At 37.6% G+C, this 26,414-nt stretch overlaps 1 long non-coding RNA gene across 1 annotated transcript in view; it reads left to right on the top strand.

The window, feature by feature from the left end:
• Window positions 1–12,843, top strand: part of LOC139361890 (uncharacterized) — a 189,878-nt gene extending 177,035 nt beyond the window's left edge. Inside the window, exon 4 of the long non-coding RNA XR_011619775.1 lies at window positions 12,757–12,843. This is a non-coding gene — a long non-coding RNA (uncharacterized lncRNA). The remainder of the gene's footprint in view (window positions 1–12,756) is intronic.
• The last annotated feature ends 13,571 nt before the right edge of the window (window positions 12,844–26,414 follow it).

Below are 26,414 nucleotides of genomic sequence, written 5' to 3'. Positions count from 1 at the left end.
AGCTATGAACATACCAGGTTTTCTTAATGCAAAGTGTGGAGGTCAGATGATTAGAGCAAAATAAACAAGGCAGCGGTATAAGAGATAAAGTCAGAGAAATATGTGAGAACCACCAGATCATGTTGGCTTATAAGTCGTTGTAGTGATTTCATCTTTCCTTCTGAAAAGTGAAATAGTCACCATTGCAGGGTTGTGAGCCAAGAAGTGATATGATCTGACTTATAGTTTAGCAGGATCACCCTCACTGCTTGTTAAGGAGGGAATGAGATGGGCCAAAAACGGAGTAGGGAGACTACTGGGAAAACTATTAGAATAGTCTGGGGAGAAGAAAACCATGGTTTGGATAAGGGAGCTGGCAATGAATGTGGTAAGATGTTTGAACTCTGTGTGCAACCTAAAGGTAAAAGTAAAGAGATTTGTTACTGGATGAGGCATGAGATGTAAGGCAGAATAAGGCAAGAAGCATTCCAAGATTTGGGGGCAAAATAAAAGAAAGAGTGGGATTACCATTTACTGCAATAGGGAAGGCCACAGGAAGAGTATTTACGGGATGAAATGTCAGATGAAAAATTTTAGATGTGTTAAATATGTTGTCCAACATGAAATGGAAAAATCAAATTGTAGAGTTCGAGGGAGAGAATGGGACTTGGCCCGTTGTGATTTAAAATTTCCAGTATGTGCAATTTAGGCATAGTATTCTAAAGAATAGTCACTGTTAAGTTTCAAGTGGAGGTGAAATTTAATTACGTGCCATTAGTTTATAATAGAGAGGGCAAATTTGAACTACTTTTGTTCATCCTTCTTCATAACTAGACTAAATAAGCTTTTCAATAATTTTTGTCAGGCTGGTAGTAGTCATTCCTTTGGTTAACTTCCACCAGGCCAAAATTTCAGGGTCTAGCTTTATTATAAATCACAAGACCACTAAGCTGCAAAAATCAAAGAAATAAAAACACTATTTCAAAACTACATATCTTTCTATTTAAAAAAATTATAAAACACTGATCCACACTGATCTAGCAATTTAAAAAAAAAATTTATTGTCAGGGCATATCTTCTATACAATGTGGTATTGCTCTCTTCAGTCTGTGAAAAAGTTCAGAGAAGAGTTAAAACAATAATAAAACTGCTCTGAGACTTTTGGACCAAAATGACAAACTGAGTATGAGTACATGACTTTTTCTCTTATTTTTCCCTGAACTAAGTGAAAGGAATTAAGGAAATAAAGATGTAACTAAACCTAAGACATAGATGCAAATTGAGGATATGCCTTTAGTGACAAACAGTTTAGACAAATGTCTGAAGATGAAAAGTAAATGTGTTTAAACTGATGCATCTATCAAAATGGAGAAAGTTGCAATACAAAACCTAGTCAAAGAAGAATTCTATGTGGGAAACTTTCTTGCTTACAGAACCCCAGACATACCTGAGGTTTGATATGGTTAGATATGAAAACAAGACCAATGTGTGAAATAGTACTTAACGTACCATGCAAGATGAATGAATGAATACCCATATTGAAAGCATCCTTCTGAAATTTCACATGGGAAAATGTTAAAAGAGCTTTCAAAGTTCACTTTCAAAGAGGACTAGATACATATATTTATCCCTTGCCTTATGATGGGGATACATTCTGAGAAATGGTTCTTAGGCAATTTCGTTGTTGTGTGAACATCACTTAGGGTGTACTCACCCAAACCTAGATAATATATCCTATTACACACCTAAGTTATATGGCATAGCCTATTGCTTCTGTAAACATGTTATTGTACAAAATAATGTAGGCAACTGTAGCACAAATGGTAAGTATTTGTCTATGCAAACATATCTAAACATAAAAACGGGACAGTAAAAATACAATGTTATAATCTTAGGGGCTCCCATCATATATGCAGTCCATTGTTGAACAAAATGTCATCATGTTGTACATAGCTGGACATATATATGTGTGTGTGTATACGGGTATATATGTGTATATATGTATGCATATGTGTGTATATATGTGTACACACATATATGTAAGCATATACATATACCCACAGGCATACATACACACATATATGTATTTGTGTGTGGCAGTATACAAGTGCATATATGTATATATATTTACTTATACATATGCATACCCATGTATATACACATATGTATACACCCACATATATATACCCATGTGTATACCCTTTTATAGCATCATCGGATAAAATAATTTAAAATTCTGAAGGAAGGTAATTTTGAGTTTAAATTCTATACTCAGCTGGACAGTCACTCATGTGAACAGGTAAACAATCATTGAAAAATTGGTAAGGTCTCGGAAAATTTTGTGCCCCCACATGCCTTCTTCACAAAGCAGAAGAGAAATACAGAGATAAGAAAGAAATGGTGGACCTAACCCAGTGCTTCATTTCAAAGACAGCTCAGAAAATTACCTGAGCAGAAAGCAATTGATCCATATCAGTATAGAAACCAGAGGATTTCCTGAAGGAAATCTTTAGAAAGAAGGTCAAGTCCATTCAACAAGAAATGTAATTTAAAAATTAAAAGTTCTATGTGTAAAATTAAGATAACATACGTACCCATTATGTTGAACAAGCATGGCATGGTTTGTGACAACAAACAAATTAATTTTATTTCCACCAACTTTTTAAACCTTTTTCAGTAGAAGCAATCTGTCCCATTGCAATGTAAAAACTCTGGAAGGCCCATAACATCTTTGCTTCCCTGGGTAAGATATTCTTACTGTATGTAAAGTTGCATAGTTGTGCTTTATTAATTACAGTCTAATTGTAATAATTAGTGGAATTCTTCTTAGCCGTAAATAATTTCCCCTCCACTAACTAGGTTATAATACAAGGTGGTAGCCAGTGAGAAGGAGGGGAAATTGTGGCTTCTCTTCTTTTTCGACTTTCTTTGCTAGTTACTGTATTGATACTACTAGAGTCTAAGCAGGAGAGAGGAGAGATAAGGGAATATAGAAGTTATGAGCAATATTGTACTGATAGAAGCTAGCTTGCTACTCTACACCAGAAGAAGATAAAACTGATTCTTTTTCTCTTTAAGCCACTTCTGAAAACTTCCAAGAGATTCCTACTGAATTCCTCTCTCCTGCTACTCCGTTGTTCTAACTTAACGTATGTCTATTACTGATGGTCACTTGCCCCTGAGCATCTCGTGATACTGCTCCTGATTTTTTTGGCTAAGTTATACTCAAATTACCTGAAAATTTTACTGGAGAGAAATCAAGAAAATCTCATTCTTTTCCCTACTTTTTCATTTTTCAAACCAATAATCTATAGGAAACACCACATCTCCTGTTCCAACAGTTTTTAAAGGCATGGGAGATGCATTTGAAACTTTAGACAGATCTCCTCAAAGTCTTCCCCTAAAAACAGTGACTTTGCACTGCTTACTTTCTCCCTCATGCCCTGCTTCTGCCTCCTATAGTCCACAGCAGAGGCCCAGAACAAAGGAGACACACAACAGATTTCATTCACTCAAAAAAAATTGATTATCAATCTAAAAAATCAAACATTGTTGCATTTCTGCAAAAATATTTGGCAATTGACTTATTAGTATAATTTGTTTGCCAATAGTCAATTTTTACACTAAGTAACACACATAGTTGTAAGTGTTGGCCATTTGTAGTTGTCACTAGTTTGTGACATAGTTCAGGAATCTGAAGTATAATTTGAGGCCACAGGTCAAGATGGATTTTTTTTTTATCAATTTGGAGATAAATATCTATAAACTTGACTTAATCTGAACCAAATATTCCCATGAACTAGTTTAAAAAAGTGGATAAAGAATTTACATATTAATCTATTCGTTTTTTCTCCCAAAATTAGCTGTATTTTATATCATAGTTGTCTACCACTGACCTACAACATAAAGTATTATAGAATGATAGTTCTTAAAAGTTACTTTAGAGAGTATGCATGCCAAAAGAAATACTGCATGTATAAGGTCAGATAGCAATTAGTAGAACTAGAAAAACTTAACTATCTTAACATTAGTCCCGGTTTCTTATTCTACTTCTCCTGATTAATATGTAAAACATACACCTATTCATGTTTACTTTGGAAATTGCTCAGAATACAGACTGGAATTTTGCAACATTAATTAGATGGAGGCTATGAGACTGCAGCAATAATTAAAGATGCCTAATTTCAGAAACCGAAAAGGAGAAATAATCCAAAAGTCGAAAGCAAACAAATTATGAATCAGGATTGAGGTTGAGATGCAGAAAATGGTTGTGGACAAATAAAAAGTAATTGCTTTAAATGGGAATCAAAAGAGAAGCATGGAGGACCATAGTGCAGAGGACTAATCATTAAAGAAATGCAGATTAAAACCACAATGAGATACCATCTCACATCAGTCAGAATGGCTATTATTAAAAAGTCAAAAAATAACAGATACTGGTGAGATTGTAGGGAAAAGGGAATGCTTACACACTGCCGATAGGATGTAAATTAGTTCAGCCATTGTAGACAGCAGTTTGGTAATTTCTCATAGAACTCAAAATCGAATTACCATTCAACCCAGCAATCCCATTATTCAGTATATACCCAAAGGAATGTAGATCATTCTACCATAAAGATACACGCATGCATGTGTTCATCACAGTACTATTCACAATAGCAAATACATGAGGTCATCCTGAATGCCCATCAGTGGTAGACTGGATAAAGAAAATGTGATACGTATATACCATGGAATACTTCACAGCCATAAAAAGAACGAGATCACGTCCTTTGCAGCAATATTGATGAAGCTGAAGGCCATTATCCTTAGCAAACTAATGCAGGACAGAGAGTGGAGGGTGGGAGGAGGATAAAGATCAACAAACTACCTATTGGGTACTATGCTTATTTCCTAGGTGGCGAAATAATCCTGACACCAAATCATCATGACATACAATTTATCTATATAACAAACTTGCACACGTACCCCTGAACCTAAAATAAAAGTTAAAAAATAAAAGAGGAGAGGAATTGTGCAAGCTCCATCTCCAGAAATTTAAATAAATTTAAAAAGAAAAAAATCTTAAAAAAAAAGAGAGAGTTAAGAAAGAAGTTGGACAGGTGTGGCTTGATTTTTATGTACAACTAAAAATATATGAATAACTACTATAAAAATTTTGAGCTTTTCTTAGCCTTTGTTATTTCTTCAATATTTTATCATCTTTCGTATTGTTTTATTCCCCCATCGTAAAACTCTTAGAAGTATAAACAGATCTTATATACATGTTTCAGCACCAGTGAAAGAAGTCTATGCTGGGGTTTTACTACACAGTCAACCTAAACAGAAGAAAATTTGGATACATTTAACTATTGTGGGCATCTGTGAAGAAGTTCAGAAACAGGATTGAGCTACAGAAAATTTACACTGAAAGCCAAAAGACCTGCATTCTCATCCCAGTCCCGCTGATAACCACTTGTGTGACTTAGACTAATTATATCCTCTCTGTTCCTCAGTTTATTCACTAATAGACAAGTGGGAAGGCATAGATGAAACAAGACTCCCTACAGTTTTCTCTTTCACTGTTTGTGTTCATTGTCAGTGGAATAATGTATGCAATATTGGTGGATGTCAAAACTTATTACCAAAATACTAATGTCAACCTTTTGCAATATGACAGTTTTAAGTGTATCTCTGTGTGTGTATTTTGTGTGTTTGTGTGTGTGTGTGTGTGTGTATTTGAAGAATGTGATGGTTAATACTGAGTGTCAACTTGATTGAAACGAGAGATACAAAGTATTAATCCTGGGTGTGTCTGTGTGGGTGTTGCCCGAAAGAGACTAACGTTTCAGTCAGTGGGCTGGGAAAGGCAGGTGCATCCTAAATCTGGTGCGCACAAGCTAATCAGCTTCCAGTAAAGACAAAGCAGGCAGAAAAACATGAAAATGAGAGACAGGCCTAGCCTTCCAGCCTATATCTTTCTCCCATGCTGGATGCTTCCTGCTTTCAAACAACAGACTCCATGTTCCTCGGTTTTGGGAATAGGACTGGCTCTCCTTGCTCCTCAGTTTACTACCTATTGTGAGACCTTGTGATCATGTAAGTTAATACTTTAAAAAACTCCCCTTTATATATATGTGTGTATATATACATATGTATACATAAATTCTGTCCCTCTAAGATAACCCTGACTAGTACAGATTTTGGTACCAGGAGTGGGGCATTGCTGAAAAAGATAACTGAAAATGTGGAAGCAACTTTGAAACTAGGTAACAGGCAGAAGATGAACAGTTTGGAGGGCTCAGAAGAAGATGGGAAAATGTGGGAAAGTTTGAAACCTTCTAGAGACTTGTTGAATGACTTAAACAAAAATCCTCATAGTGATCTGAACAATAAGGACCAGGCTGAGGTGGTCTCAGATGGAGATGAGGAACTTGTTGGGAACTGGAGCAAAGGGGTTGATGGCATTTTGCTGTGAAACTTCAAATCTGAGAGAGATGATTTAGGATATCTGGTGGAAGAAATTTCTAAGCAGTAAAACATTCAAGAGGTGACTTGGGTGCTGATAAAAACATTCCATTTTAAAAGAGAAACAGAACCTAAAGGCTCAGAAAATTGCAGCCTGATAATGCAGTAGAATAGAAAAACTCATTTTCTGGGTATAAATCCAAGCCGGCTGCAGAAATTTGCATAAGTAGAAGGAAGCTAAAGTTAATCCCCAAGACCATGGGAAGAATGTCTCCTGGGTGTGTCTGAGACCTTCATGTCAGCCCCTCCCATCACAGGCCTGGAGGCCCAGGAAGAAAAAGTGGTTTCATGGGCCTGGCCCAGTGTTCCTGTGCTGTGTGAAGCCTAGGGACTTGGTGCCTTGTGTCCCAACTACTCCAGCCATGAAAGGGGCCAATGTACAGCTCAGGCTGTGGCTTCAGATGTTGGAAGCCCCAAGTCTTGGCAGCTTCCATATGGTGTTGAGCCTACCAGTTCACAGAAGGCAAGAATTGAGGTTTAGGAACCTCCACCTAGATTTCAGAAGATGTATGGAAATGCCTGCATGCCCAGGCAAAAGTTTGCTGCAGGGGAGGGGCCCTCATGGAGAACCTCTGCTAGGGAAGTGCAGGAAGAAAATGTGGGGCTGTGGGGTTGGAGCTCCTCTACACAGAGTGTCTACTGGGCCACTGCCTAGTGGATCTCTGAGAGGAAAGCCACTCTCCTCCAGACCTCAGAATGGTAGATCTACTGACATCTTGCACCGTGTGCTTCAAAAGGCTGCAGACACTAAACACCAGCCCATGAAAGCAGCTGGGAGGGAAGCTACACCCTGCAAAGCCACCGGGGTGGAGCTGCTCAAGACCATAGGAACCCACCTCTGGCATCAGTGTGACCTGGATGTGAGACATGGAGTCAAAAGAGATCATTTTGGAACTTTAAAATTTGCCTTCCGTGCTGCATTTTGGACTTGCATGAGTCCTGTAACCCCTTTGGGCTAATTTGTCCCATTTGGAACAGCTGTATTTACCCAATATCTGTACCTGCATTGTATCTAGGAAGAAACTAGCTTGCTTTTGATTTTACAGGCTTATAGTCAGAAGGGACTTGCCTGATTTCAGATGAGACTTTGAACTGTGTACTTTTGGGTTAATGCTGAAATGGGTTAAGACTTTGGGTGACTATTGGGAAGATATGATTAGCTTTGGAATGTGAGAACATATTTGGAGGTACCAGGAACAGAATGATATGGTTTGGCTGTGTCCCCACCCAAACCTCAAATTGTATCTCCCAGGATTCCCATGTGTTGTGGGAGGGACCCAGGAGGAGATAATTGAATCATAGGGGCTGGTCTTTCCTGTGCTATTCTCATTATAGTGAATAGGTCTCATGAATCTGATATTTGTATCCCATGTGAGTGCTTGCCAATAGGTGACCTCAGCAGAGGAGGATTTTAATAATCAAGTGGATAGGATGACCCATTCTATGGAAACCACTCAGCCTCCTTGCCCAGACAACCGTGTCATCACCCAATGGGCCCATGAACAAAGTGGCCAAAGTGGCAGGGATGGACGTTACGCATGGGCTCAGCAACATGGACTTCCACTCACCAAGGCTGACCTGGCTATGGCCACTGCTGAGTGCCCAATTTGCCAGCAACAGAGACCAACACTAAGCCCTCCATATGGCACCATTCCTTGGGGTAATCAGCCAACTACCTGGACCTCTTCCATCATGGAAAGAACAGAGGTTTGTCCTCACTGAAATAGACACTTACTCTGAATATAAGTCTGCCTATCCTGCACACAATTCTCCTGTCAAGAGTGCCATCTATGGACTCACAGAACCCCTTATCCACCATCATGGTATTCCACACAACATTGCCTCTGACTAAGGTACTCACTTTACAGCTAAAGAAATACAGCACTGGGCTTATGCTCATGAAATTCACTGGTCTTACTATGTTACCCATCATCCTGAAGCAGCTGGATTGATAAAATTGTGGAATGGCTTTTTGAAGTCACAATTACAATGCCAACTAGGTGACAATACTTTGCAAGGCTGGGGCAAAGTTCTACAGAAGGCCATGTATGCTCTGAATCAGCATCCAATATATGGTACTATTACTCCCATAGCCAGGATGCACGGGTCCAGGAATCAAGGGGTGGAAGTGGAAGTGGCACTCACCATCACCCCTAGGGACCCACTAGCAAAATTTGTGCTTTCTGTTCCTGCGACATTATGTTCTGACGGTCTAACGTTCTTAGTTCCAGAGGGAGGGACGCTGCCACCGGGAGACAACAATTCGATTAAACTGATATTTAGGATTGCTACCTGGACACTTTGAGCTCCTCCTACTTTTAAGACAACAGGCTAAGAAGGGACTTAAGAGTGTTGGCTGGGGTGATTGACCTGGACTATCAGGATGAAATCAGTATACTATTCTATAATGGAGGTAAGGAAGAGTGTATGTGGAATACAGGGGATCCATTAGGGTGTCTCTTAGTATTACCATGCCCTGTGATTAAGGTCAATGGGAAACTACAACAGCCCAATCCAGGACTACAAATGGTCCAGACCCTTCAGGTATGAAGGTTTGGGTCACTCCACCAGGTAAAAAAAAAACCATGACCTGCTGAGATGCTTGCTGAAGGCAAAGGGGATACAGAATTGGTAGTGGAAAAAGGCAGTCATCAAAACCAGCTATGAGCATATGACCAGCTGCAGAAATGAGGACTGAAATTGTCATGAATATTTCCTCACTCTTTTGTTAAAAACATATATGTCAGGTATACACTTGTACTAAGAAAATATCTTCATTTTATTTCCTTTTCCTTTATGATGTGACACAAGATTTATTGACTTCATATAGCATTTAAGTATTAACTTTATGTACAAGTATTTGGGTTGGGGATTGGTGCATTTCCAGTTGTATGAAGGATAGTTGTACTACATTAGGCATAATTATGACTTCATTATTGTCTTTATTTGAAGATTATGTATGATCTCAGGAGTTGTGTATCGGTTCAAGTTGACAAGGGGTGGACTTGTGATGGGTAATACTGAATGTCACTTCACTGGATTGAGGGATACAAAGGATTTATCCTGGGTTTATCTCTGTGGGTGTTGCCCAAAAGAGATTAACATTTGAGTCAGTGGACTGGGAAAGGCAGACCCACCCTTAAGCTGGGTGGGCACAATGTAATCAGCTTCCAGCGAAGATAAAGCCTGCAGAAAAATGTGAAAATGAGAACTGGGGCTAGCCTCCCAGCCTACCTCTTTCTTCCATGCTGGATGCTTCCTAGCCTCAAACATCGGACTCCAAGTTCTTCAGTTTTGGGACTCGGACTGACTCCCCTTGCTCTTCAGCTTGCAGACAGCCTATTGTGGGACCTTGTGATTATGTAAGTTAACACTTACTAAACTTTCAGTTTATTTCTGTCCCTCGTTTAGTTCTGTCCCTCTAAGAGAACCCTGACTAACACAAAGTGTTTAACAACTTTCCTAGTATATTTTCTACTTTACAAAACTTGCTACTTTAGGCACTTCCATGTTGAAAATAGCTTATTGTGCCTTCTAGTACTTATGTTTGATAAATCCATGGAATCTTTTCTCTTTTAATGTTTAATTCCCTTTTCATCCTCACCATTTTTTGGCTTATCTTCATCTGCCTTGACGTAAAATTTAAAGTCTGTCTCATATAACTGATCAATTTACTACCACCTCCAAAATTTCTTTAACAGTTTTGTCAAAATTTAGTCATTATTTCTGACAGATGCAGTAGGCAGAGAAATTCTAGGCGGACAGAGGTAGGTCTCCAGAAAACCCCACCTTTGACCTGAAAACCCTGAAACCTGTAGCCCAAAGTGAGACCTACTATCCCTGTTTGCCTGATCTCTCCCAATTGGTTCTTGTTGAATAATGTATTTTTATCAATTGAATGATAAAATTGATTTTATCATTTCGAAAACGACCTGTGGCCCGCCCTGCCACCCATCCTGTGTCTATAAAGACTCCAGACTCAGTCAGTAGAGAGGGAGAAGTGGCTCGACTGGAGAGAGGTGACTTGACTTCAGAGGGATGGCTGGACTTCAGAGGAGCCAGCCAGAGATGGCCAGAATTCAGGGAAGATTATCTGCCCTTCCTCTCCAGCTCCCCACTCCGCTGAGAGCCATCTCCATCACTAAATAAAATTCTCCACCTCTACCATCCAACAAGTGATCCATGTGACCTAATTTTTGTTGGACATCGGACAAGAGTTCAGGACTCACTGAGTGCAGGTACTCAAAAAAGACTGTCCCACTGGCCCTTTGTCCTGTCTGGTGGAGAGCAGCCGCCCCACACCACAAGGCAAGGGGCTCACTGGGCTGATAACACACTGCTGTCCATGAACAGCAGAAATAAGAGAGTATCGTAACGTGCCCTGGGGGGCTTTGGAGGTTGCAGGCACCCCCCTGTCTCTCTCATTGGGTGCCACTGCAAGGCCTGCATGGAGCATGCTCCTGCCACACAAAGCAGCTGGCTGGATCCCTCACTTCATCACTCACACCTGTTCTGGCCATGGGATCCGCACAAAGCCTGCTCCTGCCAGTGCCCACAGTGGCTGGCTGAATTTTGGACTCACTCACTCACGGGCTCCCTCCTGCAAGAAGTTGCAAGAGGTTGAGCACAGTGGGCCCAGTATTCAGGGCCCCCAGTCGCAAGTCCAATAAAGGGGTCAAGAAAACTCCTGCATCATTTTTACAGTTCTTTAAATGTGTACTTAAGTTTTTTAAAAGGCGAAAAGAAAAAACATTAAGTATAATTATGAGGAATTCCTTACCCATTTCCCTGCCGGTAAAATGATACTGGATAGTACCTATTTCATTGGGCAATTTTTAAAGATTGTCTATGCATGAAAAGAATATAGCCCAGTGAGTAACATTCAATAGACATTGGTTTTTCCTGTTCTTTAAACAGCCAGACAGGAACCCAGTTCTGAAATATAGGATTAGTACCATGTCGCTAAATTCCCAGAAATTCATGAAAAGGCAGTTTCTAGTATCACTGTTCTGAAAGATTTACCCCCCAGGCCTATTAAGATGCAAATCCCTTAATTTTTCATACTATTGTCTTTTCCATGACAAGTTTTCATTTGACCTTACTCTCATATAAAGAAGGACTTAAAGTGAAGAGAAATATCTTGCCTGTTGTGTGCTAATTACTGGAGCTTCCTTCACTACCATCCTGGTCTTCAGTGAAAAAGAAAGACAAGTCTTGAGCATCTTTGGCTTGAGCTAATTACCAAACATTTTTTTCACTGGGCTCTTGCTCAGAGGAGGGCAATAATCAGGACTCTGAGCATTGGCGTTTCCTTGGCAGCCATGTCAGATACTAATTGGCAGTCCTGAGGCTGTGGGGGAAGAGATTTTACCTGACTAGTTGAGCTGAGAGCCCCAGGACTTCTTTCTTAAAAGCAATCTCCTGCTGTGATTTCTTACAGAAAGCCTGAGATTTAACCAAAATGCTAGCGATTGTCACTCATTGGGGCTGTAAAAAGGTTCGGGGCACTGGGAATTTTCCACTTTGTTGCCTGTGCAAGTGACAGTGTTCTGGATTGCCCAGGGTTTACTATGTTGATAATTAACATTTTGGCTACAGTCAATTTTAAGAATTGACCAGAAAATGAAAAACTGATTAGCATGACGCAAGTGGATCAACCTGCTTATGAGGAAACGATTTGGTTGAATCTTTTTGAATGAAGTGGTGAAAATACTCCCAACCTTCAGAATTGCACTAGAAACAACACATGCAAATGAAGGTATAAGAATCCATAATGATAATTTGCATTTTACACACTTTCACACAAATGTCCCAAAGGCCTCCCAAAACACAAATTAAATTTCACAGATCTCCCTCTAAGGACACATTTATTGTTGTTTATGAAAACAGAATGGGAAATTGAGACATAAATCGAGAGACAGCCACAAATTAGTCAGGTCGACAGAATGCATAAAGATAGAGCTCAGTTTCAAGTTCTAAGCACTAAACTACATAAATTCTTATCCGACAGTAAAGATGAAAAGGAAAAATATATTAAATTTATTTTTCTGTTCTTTACAAGGTGGAAGCCTACATTTCAAAGCTTGTCATGCTGAAGATTTATAATTTATAAAACAAAGCAAGCAGAAAAATATTTCTTGTATCAGTATAATAATGTTTTTTTAATCCAATTCTCTTGCCTTTTTAGCAGATATCCATTGAGCCATCACCATACATAAGGCACTTTGTTCTGATGATGGAGAGTATAAAACACAATTCATTCTCTTGCAGACTTTGCCATCCATTTGTAGAGAACAGCAGTCAAGCCTGGAAAGTAAAAGACAACTCCATATCAGACTGTGATTAAATGTGAAATGATTAGTGTCATGATTGTTCAAAAGAGGGACAGCTGCCTGTGGCTGAAGGCATTTCAGGAAAGCTTTTTGAAGAAAGGAATAATTGAACAAGCCTGCTACAACATGAGAAAAGACAAAAAGACAAAGAGTGACGAGAACATTGCAGTGAAGGAGTGAACCCTAGGGGAAGGTAGAAATGAATTATGTCACTTCGTGAGAAACAGGCAGACCAGTATAAAAAGTTTGTGAAATCAGCTGAGCAGTTTGGAATCTGATTATTGGAAGCCTACAATGTCAGGAACTTGAGCTTTATATTATAAAATATGTTCTTCCAATTGCCGAATTCCCAGTGGTATAAAATACATTCCTGCTTCTATCATTTTATTCAAATATAATAGCATCAATGGTCAAATTTATCTTTTGACTATTTTCATACAAAACAGAATATTTCAAATGAATTGTTTTCATCACCTGTTTGTGTATTTTAGTAATGAGACAAGGTCATTTCATTTCTCACTTCCTACCTCATTCAAAAAAGTGAGGAAAACTCATTACAACTTGGGTGCCCTAGGAAATTAAATCCAATAATGAACAAATAAATGTTCATAATGCATGTTTTTACAAATTGCAACCCTACCTAGGCCACAAATCCAGAGACAGCCCTTCAAGGAGGTTAAGAATTGGGATCCTCCTTTGGGAGGCCGAGACGGGCGGATCACGAGGTCAGGAGATCGAGACCATCCTGGCTAACACAATGAAACCCCGTCTCCACTAAAAATACAAAAAAAATTAGCCGGGCGTGGTGGCGGCGCCTGTAGTCCCAGCTACTCGGGAGGCTGAGGCAGGAGAATGGCGGGAACCCGGGAGGCGGAGCTTGCAGTGAGCCGAGATCGCGCCACTGCACTCCAGCCTGGGCGACGGAGCGAGACTCCGCCTCAAAAAAAAAAAAAAAAAAAAAGAATTGGGATCCCACAGTCACTCACACTTGATGTGACTCTATGCTGCCAATCATTAGCTATATAATCTCATACAAATTACTTAACCTTTTTAAGCCTCAGTGTCATTATCTGTAAAATGGGGATATGATGTTCTCTCATTGTTAACATTGTTATTCATTTATCTTTTCAACAAGTATTTATTGAGCACCTACTCTGTGCAAGAAACTCTTCCAGGCACTGGGGATATAGGAGTGAACAAGATAGATGAGCAACAAGCATGTTTGGAAGGTTTAAATAAGACAATACCTATAATGGATTAAGCAATACACCTAGTGAATGATCAATAAATGTTAACTATTATAACTATTATTAACACCTTACCACATACTTTATGACTTTGAGCAAGTCCCTTTACTGCTCTGAGCCTCAGGTTCCTTATTTTTAAAATAAGAAAATAAATATATAGGGCTCCTAAATTCCTTTCCATCTTCTACATGCTACAATTTTACGACTGACAAGCTTTTTCGAATGTTGAGGGAGACACCAGAAAAGAAAAGAGAAAAAGGAAACAATCCCATCGATTCACAGAAACAGAAAGGTAAGAAAAAGTCAACATTAGAGTTTTCTACACCTATTACTCTATATATCAGCTAAAAGAAGCATTCCACTATTAAATCAGAATGTAGTATCTACAAAGATTGAGAGTGATATATAGTGCAGACAATACAATCACGTTTGTAGGGTTTATTACTACTTATATTTTTGTTTTAAAAATTGGGTAAACATAGAATAATTTCTTGGAGGTAACTGTATGACAGAGATAACCAGACTGTAAGACAGTTGGTCTAATGACTAACTCTAGAAAATAGCAGCCAATTCATATGCAATCAACTTATAAATATGGCCGATGGTACTAAGTGAATTGTAATATAGACAGTTTGATGATCTTATATAAAGACTTTCTGTGAAGTTCCAAGCACAACTATACTTAGTAAGAATGTTATTTTCTTTTGCAAGTGGAGATTTAGTGAAACACTTAAAAAAATCTGTTCCAAGCCAACCAGTTAATTAATTTGTCACCTGACAACAATTTGTGGTTATCCTGTGAGCAATGGTCCTTGAATCAATGACATGAACATTAATTTATGATTCTGAAAAATAAAGAATCAAGAGGACTTCATGCATGACTTGCCGTGCTTTTAAAATTGAGACGTAAGTGTGATAATAAAAATGGTAGTAATAATAGTAGTAGCTACCATATTCCAAGGGAATGCGAAGCCAGGAAATACATTATTTCATTTAATTCTTATAGTAACCCAAGGAGCTGGGTATTATTCTTTCTATGTTTTCGGTAAGGAAATGACTCAGAGAGTTTCAGGAACTTTCCCAAGGTCACACAGCTAGCAAGCAGCAGCAGAAGCCTGAAAATTGTCACTCCTCTTTGTTAATGACAGTTGCCAGATGACTATGCTAGAAACTCTTTAGGTATAAAAGCAATTCAAGAGAATATAAATGAGTCATTCCTGGACTTCTTAGCAAAGAGACCTTCATTTTCTGCATTTACATTTCAAAAGACTATATGATAAAGAAATCATTTGCTATTGCTAGATAAGTGCTCCTTCAAGCAAGAAATTTAAAACCCGTTTTTAAAAAATAGGCAAAAAAGAAAGAAAGAAAAAGTACCAGCTCTAATTTCCTCTCTATATTAGACAACCACAAAAGACCCTTGAAATTCTGGCATTAAAAGCAGGCTGCCCAGAATGATGGCAATCTCTAAGAGTTTGCCTTTTAAATGAAACAGTTGCCTCTGTGACATAAATCAAGATATTCCATACATTTATGAAGTTGGAGGCCTGCTTTATTTGTGTTCATATTGTTAACAACCTTCTGGCATATTCTGGAATGTATCTCTTTCTTTTCATCTATTTTCCCAGCAGATTTTAACTCTACTGGCATGGGGATTTTTGTCTTCTTTATTCAGTATCCTCAGCACCTATAAGAGGGTTTGAAATGGTAGGTATTTGCTATATATTTGTTAGTTAACAACTTAATGAATCAATTAATATGATATAAAATATATTGAAGAAAAATGCTATCAAATTTTGTGTGTGCGTGTCTTGAAATTGTCACACAACTCAGAAGCCGAGTTCCTCTGAAGCCATCATTTGCGTATCTCAGAAGTTACTTTTCATGATACCCAGGACGAATTCAAAACTGTTCAAAGTATTTTTTCCTTATAAAATCAGATGGGCTGGAAGTCTAAAAGGATTATTAATACCTAGACTACATCAAGAAGAAAATTCTGCAATTCCAGTGTTATCCCATTTCAAAGCCTACCCTTTGTAGGTTTGTATATAAAATATGCTCTGCCTTCTTTCAAAAACAATTGGCAACAGCTTAGACCAAAATAACTTAATCAATCCCTGGAAGGATTTTTTATTTTTCAACTCATCCTGTTGCTTTACCCTGAGAAGCCTTAAAAATGGTCTTAGAGCTGCTGGAATTCCCTTAAACTAGTCTCCTAAGGAAACTATCAGGAAGATTTATGTGGCAGCCTGCTTACTTGTCTGCCTATCTTCCAAGGGGCTGAACTTTAACTGCTAAATTAACTTAGTCCCTTTGGCATTTGGGGACTTACTATAAGGGAAGTTATATATATTTTTCTCTCTCCTAATATCTACTTCAGCCTATTTGATAAAAACTTCTATCCCACTAGAAATCTTAGAAAGAAAACCTCACCCATTGTTTGGACCCCTTTCTCTCTCTCTTCTACCCTACAGAACAGTAGCTGTGTAAATTAAGATAATGCTAGCTGTTGTAACAAATCTCCAACTTTCGATGGCTTAGCTCAGCACAATGGAGATACCCTTTTTCACTCATGTAACAGTACCAGTACCATGCCATTAGATCTAACTGTCTTTCATAAAGTGGCTTAAGAATGTAGACCCCTCCCTTGAATGGCTCCACCATTTGTTAGGGTCTCGAAAATGTCTACCTCTAAGTACCCAATGAGAAAAGGAAAGAGATGGAGAATAAGGTGCATCATGGTTCAGAACTGACATACATACTTTCTATTAATATTCCATTAGTGAAAAAATAGTCATATGATTACACCTGGAGGCAAGAGGTGGACTGGAACACATAGTCTTTGGCTGGGAACCTGCCTTCCAGGGAAAACTCCAAAATAAGGAAAGGGTACACATTATTTTATAAAATGTTTGGTGGATTGCATGCACCCTGCCAAAATGAAACTGTGGGACCCTGCCCTGCACTGGGGAAGTCAGATGGTTGGGTTGGATAAGTCTGTTTGCAGATGCTTTATGTCTCTTCCTATTTGGTGCTTTGTTGTTGAAATGGTCCACCTGGAGTTATCTCTGTCTTGTGGTTAGCCCTCCAGGGCAGACTAGAAGAACCTGCAGAGGAGGCTTGCAGTTGTCAGTTTTCCAATTTGTGACTAGGTGAGTAAGTTCAACTCACAGGGAAAGTGGAATAAAATGCCCCTGTTGGCCTCAAATTCAAGCTTATTGTAGTATCTAGGCTTATCAACAACACATCTTATTTATTTATTTATTTTTTTTTTTATTTTTTTGATACAAGGTTTCACTCTATTGCCCGGGCTGGAGTGCAGTGATACAATCTTGGTTCACTACAACATCTATTACCTTGGCTCAAGCGATCCTGCCACTTCAGTCTCCTGAGTAGTTGGGACTACAGAAACGCATCACCATGCCTAGCTAATTTTCTTTTCTATTCTTTTTTGTTTTGTTTTGTTTTGTTTGTAGAGATGCAGTTTTGCCAAGTTGCCCAGGTTGGTCTGGGACTCCTGAGCTTAAGTGATTTGCCCACCTTGGCCTTCCAAAGTGCTGGAATTACGGGCATGAGTCAACACATCTGGCTCACATCTGGCTCACTTCTAACATTTTTCTAAGTTTCTGTTAGATAGAGGAATATAGATAGATAGCTAGATAGATAGCCAGATAGATAGCCAGATAGATAGATATATAGATAGAGAAAAAGGAGAAAAAAATCAAAGCTCTATAATTAAGTTGAAGGATAGCCAAATTTAATTTTCTTAAAGTAATTATTACTCTTGCTTGAGCTTTTTAAAGTGGCTTAAAGAAAATAAACCACCAAGACTCTTGTAAACACTTTAGAAAACAAAAAATATATATTAAATCCTTAACCTTCCAAATAATCTGAATTCTTGACATTTAAATAGCTTTCCCAAGATAAAACTAAAGGCTCAAAAACGAAGTAAATGTTTAATGGGTGCATACTTTGATTCCTTTGAACTTGCTGCCAGCCATTGTTCAGTCTCCTTGTTGGGTTTAGGTTTGCAGGTTTTTGCCTAAGCTCTTCAAATTTCAAACCTGTTTCTTCAGAGTGGCATTAGCCCCTACCTATATGTGAACCAGACACAACTTCTTTTTGTGCCATGCCACAATACTATAGTGATCTTTTAAAGTGTTCTGGGTGGAATTTCAAGGGGGAAACGGCAAAGCTCTCCAAGGAGGTACTTGGGTGGCCTAGCATTGAAGACAGAGAAAGATTGCAGAGAGAACCAAGCAACCAATAAATCCTGGTTATCCATTTAAATACAGCCACAACTTTAGTACAATAAGCCTTAGCCACAGTGGCACAGGGAGTTGGACTCAGCTCTCTGGCGACTGTCACACAAGCTACATTGAATTGGCAGAGGAGGAGCTGGCTTGCTCACAGTCCAAATACGAATGACGCATTAAGTGTGAATTAGAAAAAAAAAAAAAAAAAAAAAAATTTAAGACATGTGTGGCCTCTTCTCTCTCCTGGCTGTTTTGGAATCAGTGTTTCATTCATGGAAACAGAATCACAAGTAAAACCTTACTGGATTTTAACTTCTCAATCAATATGGAGTCATTTTTGACATGATCCTGTAGCACCTATTTTCTTTTCTTTATTTTTCTTCAGCAACAATGTTTAAAACAAATTAAATGTAGATTTGAATACAGTCCCACACTGGTTACCTTCTTTGGCAGGAGAATCCTCAAACATAGTTTGGAAGTGACGTCTATACACATCAAGTTAACTAGAATGTAGCAAGTAACACCAAATCACGGGCTTATCAAGAACATTAATTAGAAAAAGGTCCTGATAGTGGTCGTTTAAACAGTAAGACATCAGTGAAGAAAGACATAAAGAAGAGATATAATGGATTTCCTGTTAACTTTCATTTTATTGTAATTTGCACATTTCAAATAACCTGAACAACAAAACAGCCAACTAGGTTAATGATTTACGTCGTCTTCATTTCCAACAAAGTTAGTAGATTACTGCATGAAAACAGACTGTTGATGGAAACTGTTGGAAATGAAGTCCCTCAAATTTTTTGTTTGTTTGTTTGTTTTTTGAGACGGAGCAAGGCTGGAGTGCAGTGGGTTTGATTTCGGCTCACTCCAAGCTCCACCTCCCGAGTTCACGCCATTCTCCTGCCTCAGCCTCCGGAGTAGCCGGGATTACAGGCACCCACCATCGCGCTCGGCTAATTTTTTGTATTTTTAGTAGAGACAGGATTTCACCGTGTTAGCCAGGATGGTCTGGATCTGCTAACCTCATGATCTGCCCGCCTCCGCCTCCCAAAGTGCTGGGATTACAGGCGTGAGCTACTGTGCCCGGCCGAAGTCCCTCAATTTTTAAACAGCAGTAAGCGTTTATATTGTTATTTTAGGGGAACCCTTTTCACGGTTATAAATTCATGTGAGAATAGATTCATGTGAGGAGAGATCATGTAGGTTCTTCTTTATTTTCTAGAGTTGGCTATTTAAAAGCCTACTGCTGAGAAAAATGAAAGGGATATCTTATGCCTGTCCCATCTTTCTATTATGGAGTCAGATAACTTGTTTTCCACCAGAGTCTCAGTCATACCGGACTTAGATGATTTAGAAGGTGAGATTTTGGAACTTTTTTTTTTTTTTTTTTTTTTTTGAGATGGAATCTCGCATGTCGCCCAGGCTGGAGTGCAATGGCAGGATCTCCGCTCACTGCAAGCTCCGCCTCCCGGGTTCACACCATTCCTGCCTCAGCCACCTGAGTAGCTGGGACTACAGGTGCCCGCCACCGCTCCCGGCTAATTTTTTGTATTTTTAGTAGAGACAGGGTTTCACCGTGGTCTGGATCTCCTGACCTCGTGATCCGTACGCCTCGGCCTGCCAAAGTGCTGGGATTACAGGCTGAGCCACCGCGCCCGGCCTGGACTTTTTTTATGTAGTTGTACATGGATGAGATTTTGGATTAGAAGCTGAGGCTAGAATGGGTTAAGCTTTTGGATGGAGGTGAATGCATTTTGTACATTGCAAGAATATAATTTCATTGGACCAGAGAGTAAAAGGGTGTAGACTGAATAGTATCACTAAAAAAGTCATGTCCAGCTGGATTCTCAGAATGTGGTCTTATTTGGGAATCAGGTCTCTGCAGATATAATTAGTTGAGAGGAGTCATAATGGATTAGGTTGGGCCCTAAATCCAATACGAATGGTTTCCTTGTAAGAAGACAAGAGATGCAGAGGAAGACAGAAAGAAGACTCTGTGAAGACAGACGAAAGGGCTGGAGTGATGCAACTACAAAGCAAGAAATGCCAGCGATTGCTGGCAACAGAAGCTAAAAAAGGTAAGGAAGTATTCCTCTCTAAATCCTTCAGAGGAAGCAAGGTCCTGCTGACACCTTCATTTCCAGCTTTTAGCCCTCAGAACTATGACAAAATAAATTGTTGTTGTTTAAAGCAGGGGTTCCCAATCCCCAGGCCAGGGACCTTGGAGTATTCTCATAGGAGCATGAACCCTATTGTGAACTGTGCATGTGAGGGATCTAGGTTGCGCAGGCCCCATCCCTTCCTACCCCATCCCGCTCCATGGAAAAACTGTCTTCCAAGAAACCAGTCCCTGAGGCCAAAAAGACTGGGAACTGTTGGTTCAAAGGGAATAAGAAAAATCTCTGTGAAAAGATATAAAAGTAGTTCTACTTTGGTGGCAAAAATGGAAATACTATATATCTGTGTGTGTGTGTGTATATTTATGTCTATACCCACATAAACACTGGAAAAGTAAATGATAAAGACAGGATAATGTTTTAGAGAGTTCATAAAAATGAGCTGGAGGAATAGGAATGGGAGTGATGTTTTTCTGAGTATTTTGATATTTGAACTCTATATTAAAAATTAAAAAATAATTAAATCTAAAGAATGAAAAAGAAAATTCTCAATTGGAGTTTAAATAGAAATAAGTGAATCCAATCATATATTGAAATGACTGGTGAACTAGGTAGAAAAAAATTCATACAGTTTTGGACATAATATCTGACTATATATCCAAAATAAATTACATGGCCAATTGAGAGAACTTAAATATGATTTGTATATAAGATAGTATTATGAAATGATTTGTAATTTTCCACATTTCCAAAAATTTCCCAAATTTCTATAAACACTTCCAAAAAATATTGTGTATTTTCGGAGAGTGGTAATGGTATGTGGTATTCTTTTTTTTTTTTTTTTTTTAGAGACAGTGTCTTGCTCCATTACCCAGGTTGGAGTGCAGTGGCATGTTCAAAATTTACTGCAAATTCACACTCCAGGGTTCAAGAGGTCTTCCTGCTTCAGCTTTCCAAGTAGCTGGGACTACAGACACATGACAGTGTGCCCAGTTAATTTTATAAAATGTTTATAAAATTTTATAATTTATATTTTAAAATTTAAATTCTAAATTTTTGTTTTTAATTTAATTTTATTGTTTCCTCGGTAGAAATGGAGTATGACTGTGTTGCCCAGGCTCATCTTGAACTAATTTTAATTCTTTTTTTCTTGGTAGAGGTGGGGTTTCACTGTGTTGCCTAGGCTTATCTTGAACTCCCGGCCTCAAGGGATCCTTCCAACTTGGCCTTCCAAAGCGCTGGGACTACAGGCGTGAGGCTGGCCTTGTTATTCTTAAGAGATGCATTTTATATTTTTTAGAGAAACATTGCCATAATGCCTACAACTTACTTTTAAATAGATTATATACATAGTTAACAATAACGTATACATGTACACGTAATTGTGTATTTGAAATTTACTAAGATAATAGATCTTAAGTATTCTCACCACACGCAAAAAGGTAACTATATGGTGTGATTAATATGTTAATTAATTTGATTGTGGTAATCATTTTAAAATGTACATGTGTGTCATATCATCATCACATTGTATACCTTAAGTACATACAATCTTTGTCAATCATACCTCAATAAAGCCAGAAAATATGCAATATAGGGAAAACACATAAAAATATATAATTTTTAACTTTTGAGCTTGACTTTGTTGCCAAATCATATCAGTCATTCCACGAAATACCCATATAATATAATGGTTAAGAACACAATTTCTAGAACTAGAAAATCTAGGTTTAATCCCAGCTTTAGCTTTATAATCTCAGGAGGGTTATTTAACCTCTGTGTGCCTCAGTTTCCTCAGCTGCAAAATTGTGATAGCAATAGTACCTAGCTCATATGAAGTTAAACACACACAAATAGAAAGAAGAAACTGTGTACATGTATATATAAATACTATTAGTATACATATATAATTAGCAAATATAAATAAAAGGCATATGGCAATCACTGTATTCTTCTTTATGCATTCTATTGGCTTGAACATTTTCAAGATAGCTGGAGAAAAATTAATCAGCTAAATTTTATACCTTGGAATGTCACTGTTTAATCATGGAAAGTAACTGAATAATTTTGGAATGGGGTAGAGATAAAAAATTAAAGCCAGATATTTAGAGGAAAAAACAGTTTCTACTGGATATGGTTTGCAGCAGTTATTAAAAAAACAGTCAAACCAATCCTTCTTTGTACCCCAAAGATCGGGCTGTTTGGCGTATTTATTATGCAGGAACCACCATCCCATAAAGTGGCTGCTTTTAAAATTTTTATTGACATTTCCTGTATTATATTCATCCCTGAAATCTTCACAGCAGCCAAGTCGATCTTTTCTTGTCAGCAGAGGAAAAAACAATTCAGTGTCATTAAACACTTTGAAACTGCCATTATAACTCATTCTCTGATGTACGCAATATGCTGGAAATGAATTATCAAGGAGAAGATAAACAAAAGAAAATTGAAGGGAAATCTTCCGACGCTGGAGGACTATCTTTTTACTTTTAGCCTGCTCTGCACTGTAACTCAGAAGTGGAGGTATGTGTGGGTGTGGGAGTGGGACTGATGCTTGCAGGCTGCCTTTCCCAGGTTCCAGTGACAGCTGGCTTGCAGCTGGTTTTGGTCAAAGGGAGACTAAAAAGGAAGTGACGTAGAAGGGATGCAGAGAGAGGCCAGGGTCTTTATCTCCCTCCTCTGGTCGGGTGGGTTCTTCCACAGCATCAGAGACTCTGGCTCCAGCCTCCCCCAGATAGGCCTTAGATGATTCCAGCTTCTACTGTGTAAGCATAGTTGGGTTCTGGTAACAACTTACCTTATACCCTGGAGCCTCGGGGCTTCTGTTGCTTCTTACTGCTGCCAGTTTCAGGGCTTCCTCCCCATCAACTGCTGGCATCTCATCTTTTCTATTTCCTGTTTAAATAATCCCTTTATAAATTCCTCATGTTTCAAATATGCAGAATTATTTTTTCCTGATTCAGGATGTGACTGGAAAATGTGAAGTAAAAAGAAAATGAACTTCAGAACAGTCATATATGAAGACACAGAAAATGAAGAGAGAATGGCAAATATTCTGATAGAATATTAACCAATATATATTATTCTCTTCTATAGAAACTTTAACCTACTATTTTTAACTTTTGAACTTGGTTTTGCTGCCACATCTCATCAGTCATCTTATCACAACAGCAATATAGCATAACGATTAAGAACATAATTTCTGAAACTGTACAATCTAGGTTTAATCCTAGTTTTAGCTTCGTAACCATAGGTAAATTATTTAATGTCGGTGCCTTAGTTTCCTTATCTGCAAAATGAAGGTAGTGATAATACCTATGTTATATGGAGTTGAATTATGTAAAAAGGCAGCATTCAGTAAATGTTATTTAATGCATGTGTTTACTTACTTTATTTTATATAGTAAACTTATAAACAAACTGATATTGGCAATGCTGCCTTTCCCATATTATAATTTTTATGTCAGATCACAGCTTTCAAAGAACTTTTAGATACATGACTTCATTCCACTTAACAATTTAGTTGAAGTAAGTAAAATAGGCTTTATTATCCCAATACAGATAATAAAACTTAATCTGTAAGAGATCACTAGCAAGAGAGAGATAAGCAAAATTAAAACAAGTCTGTTGATTCCTAGTTGAGAACTTTTCTGTGACATTATCAGTCACATTTTTGGGATACTACCATACTTACTTTTAACACATTCTTTTAACTTCACCTTGCCAAAATAATGTATAAAGAGTAAAAATAGTTGAGCGCCAATGATTAAATATAATCTCATAGGTAGCTTTATTACATTTAATATTTTCATTTTTAAGAAAAAGTCATCACATATTTATAATATCAAGAAAACAAAAACAAATTGGAAGGAGCAACCAATGATAAAACTAACAAAGTAGTTAATATAGAATCAAGAGATGGGTACTCTACAATTTGAAAGCATGGAATTAACCCTGAGTTATAAGAATCTGTGGGGAAGGTAGACAACTTCAGAGATAACATACTGAAAAGACCTAGGAGAAAGAGAGACATGTAGGTGGGATATAATTCATAAGCTCTATTACCTCAGGTTCATTCAGTGTAATGAGTTATTTTATTCATCATTGTTTCCAAGGAAACAATAGTTAACTCATTTCATGGTTTAATATCTTGCAATCACATATACCATTTTATACATGACATGAACATAATGGTTCTTACTCTACAATTCATCTATGTGCTTAAAACTCCCATGTACAGTACACATTGAAAGCAGTTAAACAGTGAATTTAACCTGAATAATTACATAGTACTTTAGGTCTTTTCTCACTATATTCAATGATCTAATGTTAAAAATAGACCACTACACCCACATTTATTCAATCGGGTAGCCAGAATATATTTATTTGCTTTCATTATTATATTAACATAAAATATGTCATTAATTCTTTAAAATGAATTTTGAATTATGAGTTATCAGTGCATGCCAGTCTTTTCAAATATTTTTCTTATACAACTCTCATGATAAAAACATAAACATAACATGCATATATGCAAGAAAAAGTAAAAACTTTGAAGATTTCCAAACTGTGCCTCATGAAAACAACATTTTTCTTCATATTTGTTACAAATGCAGCCAAATTTTTAAGTAAAAGTTTTCTAAACTTTTAAGACACAGAATATTTGAAACCTTGTAAAAGCTTACATTTATAATGTTCAGTAATTCATTCATATATTTGATATCTTGGACAGACACTATCCAATGAAAAGGAAAACATATTATCTAGAAGTAATTACATCGTAAAATTGATTAGCATCAGGTAACAGAAAGATAGCATTAATGAGTTCAGTCTTGATAATGAGGACACATAGATTGCTAAGTAAAACTTAGAGGCACTCCAAACACAACATTGGCAGAAAAGAAGGGCTATCAGAGAAAACATAGCATAGTACAACATTACTGCAAAAATAGGAAAGAGATCATTTGCAAGATTTCAAGTAGCTGTTCAACTACTTTTAGATCGTTGTAGAAAAAGGAAACACTTAAGGACAGAAAACTGCACTTTGTGAGCATGCATAGACAAATCATGGAAATTTCCATAAATTATTAATAAGTATTCTGATGCAAAGAGTTGACAATTCTAGTGGATCTCAATTTAGGATGAGAATCCTGAGTCATAGTCATATAGAAAAGATTAGTAAAACTGAATTATCCAGTAAGCAAATATTTCCCTAGATCAGAACAGATGAAATTCTCAAACTCTACAAAGTAAGGATTTTTACAGTTTCTGAGAGGAGGTAACGGAAATATTTTTAGAGCTCTGGCTTTGTTGATACCTACATCTGTTTATATCTAGCTAGCTGGTTAGTTTTTTTGTGTGTGTGCTTTAAGTATATTTTAAATACCCTAAACAAAATATTAGCAAAGTGAATCTAACAAACATATGTAACATTTTGTTGAGAATATTCTTATAGAAAGAATAATACACCACGAACAAGTGGGATTTATTTCAGGGATGCAAGACTGGTTCAACATTCAAAAATCAATTAATGTTATCCATCACATTGACAAGCTAAAGAGGAAAAGTCATATATGAATAAATGAAGAAAAAGCAGTTGAAAAAATTCAACATTCAAGATTAAAAAAACAACAAATTAGGAGAGGACTTCCTCAACTTGTTAAGGAACATCGACAAAATCCTATAGCTAACATCATGCATAATGGTGAGAAACACAGATCAGAGAAAAAGCAAGACTGTTCTCTGTCCCCATAGCTTTTCAACATTATATAGGAAATTAAAGCTAATGCAATGAAAAAGAAAAGAAAAGGTAGATAAATTGGAAAAGAAGAAATTAAACTGTCTTTGTTTTCAGGTGACATGTTTACCTATGGAGACTATCCAAATAAACTGACAAGAAAAAAAAATCTGAAACTAATAAGCAATTATAGCAAGGTTTCAGAATAAATGGTTAATGTACAAAAGACAATTACTT

Source organism: Macaca nemestrina, chromosome 2 (genome assembly GCF_043159975.1).
Source record: "Macaca nemestrina isolate mMacNem1 chromosome 2, mMacNem.hap1, whole genome shotgun sequence".
Classification (NCBI taxonomy): domain Eukaryota; kingdom Metazoa; phylum Chordata; class Mammalia; order Primates; family Cercopithecidae; genus Macaca; species Macaca nemestrina.
The sequence above is the reverse complement of the archived record's forward strand: the minus strand, read 5'-3'. Positions and strand labels throughout refer to the sequence as shown.